Consider the following 4376-nt stretch of genomic DNA (forward strand, 5'->3'; position numbering starts at 1 on the left):
GAAAGGATAATTTTGAGGTGGTTTCGTACCCTACCATAATCTCTTCGTTTGTTCTCCGCTATTAGTGACTTTGGAGTGACTCTTTGTTGCATGTTGAGGGATAGTTATATGATCCAATTATGTTATTATTGTTGAGAGAACTTGCACTAGTGAAAGTATGAACCCTAGGCCTTGTTTCCTAGCATTGCAATACCGTTTACGCTCACTTTTATCATTAGTTACCTTGCTGTTTTTATATTTTCAGATTACAAAAACCTATATCTACCATCCATATTGCACTTGTATCACCATCTCTTCGCCGAACTAGTGCACCTATACAATTTACCATTGTATTGGGTGTGTTGGGGACACAAGAGACTCTTTGTTATTTGGTTGCAGGGTTGTTTGAGAGAGACCATCTTCATCCTACGCCTCCCACGGATTGATAAACCTTAGGTCATCCACTTGAGGGAAATTTGCTACTGTCCTACAAACCTCTGCACTTGGAGGCCCAATAATGTCTACAAGAAGAAGGTTGTGTAGTAGACATCAAGCTTTTTTCTGGCGCCGTTGCCGGGGAGGTGAGTGCTTGAAGGTATATCTTTAGATCTTGCAATCGAATCTTTTAGTTTCTTGTTTTATCACTAGTTTATATTATAAAATAAAACTACAAAAAAATGGAATTAAGGGTGCCTCATATGCTTCATCTTTTTAATATCTTTTGTGAAAATGATGGGAAGGAAAATTTTGCTCAAGTACTAGAAGAAGAATTACATAGAATGCTTGGCATAAAATATGTGAATAATGAGCATGATTGCAATATTGTTAGTATGAATTCTTTGAATACCCATGATGCTAATGATATGCAAAGCCACAAGCTTGGGGATGCTATGTTTGATGAAGATGATATGTTTCGTCCCCCAAGTTTTGATGAGAAAATTTATTATGATGAAAGCATGCCTGCTATTTATGATGATTATTGTGATGACACGTATGCTATAAATAATAAATATAACCATGAGACTTGTCATCATGATTTTAATTTTCAATTGGACTATGCTTCACATGATAGTTATTTTGTTGAATTTGCTCCCACTACTATTGATGAGAAGAAATTTGCTTATGTGGAGAGTAATAAAAATTCTATGCTTGTAGATCCTGAAAAGAATGCTTTATGTGATGGTTATATTGTTGAATTCATTCATGATGCTACTTAAAATTATTATGAGATAGGATCATATGCTTCTACATATTGCAATAATATCAAGTTTCCTCTCTATGTGCTTAAAATCTTGAAGTTATACTTGTTTTACCTTCCTATGCTAGTTGTTTCATGTTCCCATAAGTTGTTTGCTCACAAAATACCTATGCATAGGAAGTGGGTTAGACTTAAATGTTCTAGTCATATTCTTCATGATGCTCTCTTTATGTTTCAATTCTTATCTTTTATGTGAGCATCATTGAAATCATCATGCCTAGCTAGGGGCGTTAAACGTTAGCGCTTGTTGGGAGGCAACCCAATTTTTATTTTTGTTCTTTCTTTTTGGTTCTGTTTAGTAATAAATATTTGATATAGCCTCTGGTTAGATGTGGTTTTATGTTTTAATTAGTGTTTGTGCCTAGTAAGACCTATGGGATCTTCTTGGATGATAGTTATTTGATCTTGCTGAAAATTCCAGAAACTTTCTGTTCATGAAAACAATTGTTTAAAATCACCAGAACGTGATAAAATACTGATTCCAATTGCAGCAGATCAATAATCAAATTATCTAGGTCGTCCTATTTTGGTAGAATGTTTTGAGTTCCAGAAGTTTGCTTTAGTTACAGATTACTACAGACTGTTCTGTTTTTGACAGATTCTGTTTTTCGTGTGTTGTTTGCTTATTTTGATGACTCTATGGCTAGTAAAATAGTTTGTAAACCAATGAGAAGTTGGAATAAAGTAGGTTTAACACAAATATAAATAAAGAATGAGTTCATTACAGTACCTTGAAGTGGTGTTTTGTTTTCTTTCGCTAACGGAGCTTACGAGTTTTCTGTTATGTTTTGTGTTGTGAAGTTTTCAAATTTTGGGTAAAGATTCGATGGACTACGGAATAAGGAGTGGCAAGAGCCTAAGCTTGGGGATGACCAAGGCACCCCAAGGTAATATTAAAGTACAACCAAAAGCCTAAGCTTGGGGATGTCCCGGATGGCATCCCCTCTTTCGTCTTCATTCATCGGTAACTTTACTTGGAGCTATATTTTTATTCACCACATGATATGTGTTTTGCTTGGAGCGTCATTTTATTTTCTTTTGTTTTGCTTGCTGTTTGAATAAAATACCAAGATCTGAAATTTCTTAAATGTTAGAGAGTCTTCACATAGTTACATAATTATTCGACTACTCATTGATCTTCACTTATATCTTTCGGAGTAGTTTGTCATTTGCTCTAGTGCTTCACTTATATCCTTTTAGAGCACGGCGGTGGATTTATTTTGAAGAAATATATGAACTCTCATGCTTCACTTATATTATTTTGAGAGTCTTTGGAACAGCATGGTAATTTGCTTTGGTTATGAATTTAGTCCTAGTATGATGGGCATTCAAGATGGGTATAATAAAAACTTTCATATAAAGTGCATTGAATACTATGAGAAGTTTGATACTTGATGATTGTTTTGAGATATGAAGATGGTGATATTAGAGTCATTCTAGTTGAGTAGTTGTGAATTTGAGAAAATACTTGTGTTAAAGTTTGTGATTCCCGTAGCATGCACGTATGGTGAACCGTTATGTGATGAAGTCGGAGCATGATTTATTTATTGATTGTCTTCCTTATGAGTGGCGGTCGGGGACGAGCGATGGTCTTTTCCTACCAATCTATCCCCCTAGGAGCATCCGTGTAGTACTCCGTTTCGATAACTAATAGATTTTTGCAATAAGTATGTGAGTTCTTTATGACTAATGTTGATTCCATGGATTATACGCACTCTCACCCTTCCACCATTGCTAGCCTCTCCAATACCGCGCACCTTTCGCCGGTATCATACACCCACCATATACCTTCCTCAAAACAGCCACCATACCTACCTATCATGGCATTTCCATAGCCATTCCGAGATATATTGCCATGCAACTTACCACCGTTCCGTTTACTATGACACGCTCCATCATTGTCATATTGCTTCGCATGATCATGTAGTTGACATCGTATTTGTGGCAAAGCCACCGTTCATAATTCTTTCATACATGTCACTCTTGATTCATTGCATATCCCGGTACACCGCCGGAGGCATTCACATAGAGTCATATTTTGTTCTAAGTATTGAGTTGTAATTGTTGAGTTGTAAGTAAATAAAAGTGTGATGATCATCATTTTTAGAGCATTGTCCCAAGTGAGGAAAGGTTGATGGAGACTATGATTCCCCCACAAGTCGGGATGAGACTCCGGACGAAAAAAAGGAAAAAAAAGAGGCCATAAAAAAAGGAGAAAAGGCCCAAATAAAAAAATGAGAGAAAAAGAGAGAAGGGACAATGTTACTATCCTTTTACCACACTTGTGCTTCAAAGTAGCACCATATCTTCATGATAGAGAGTCTCATATGATATCACTTTCATATACTAGTGGGAAATTTTCATTATAGAACTTGGCTTGTATATTCCAATGATGGGCTTCCTCAAAATGCCCTAGGTCTTCGTGAGGAAGCGAGTTGGATGCACACCCACTTAGTTTCTTTTGTTGATCTTTCATATACTTATAGCTCTAGTGCATCCGTTGCATGGCAATCCCTACTCACTCACATTGATATCTATTAATGGGCATCTCCATAGCCCGTTGATACGCCTAGTTGATGTGAGACTATCTTCTCCTTTTTGTCTTCTCCACAACCACCATTCTATTCCACATAGTCACTACAAAAAAAGACACATCCGTGACATTTTGGGCCGAACGAATTTTTTTTCTGTCATACATATGACACTTCTATGACGATAATTGTGACAAAAACCGGTATCATCATAAATGTGGTGGGCTCCTACTTCTATGACAAAAAATGGGCTTTTCGTCCTGGGCGGGCCGGAGACGCAGCTGCATGACATTCTTTGGGCCGTCCATGACGGAAAAAACCGTGGTAGAAGCGAGGGCGAGGAAAATTTCGGGGAGTTCCCGGTTACGGTGGGAGGTTGGGGGCCGAGCGATGCGCGTTTCTCTCGTACACGTACGCGCGTGTGTTCGAGGCGTTGGCTCTAACTGAACCCGAGCGAGGCGTTGGGCTCTAACTGAACCCGGGCGATTGCACTGCAGGCTACGCGTTACTGAACCCGAGCGATCGATCGATGGCTGTTAACTGAACCCGATCGAGCGATTCCTTCGCTACTGCTGCTAACTGAAGCCGATCGATGCTGCCTCTGGGAT

This window comes from Triticum aestivum, chromosome 6D (assembly GCF_018294505.1).
Source record: "Triticum aestivum cultivar Chinese Spring chromosome 6D, IWGSC CS RefSeq v2.1, whole genome shotgun sequence".
In the NCBI taxonomy this organism is placed as follows: domain Eukaryota; kingdom Viridiplantae; phylum Streptophyta; class Magnoliopsida; order Poales; family Poaceae; genus Triticum; species Triticum aestivum.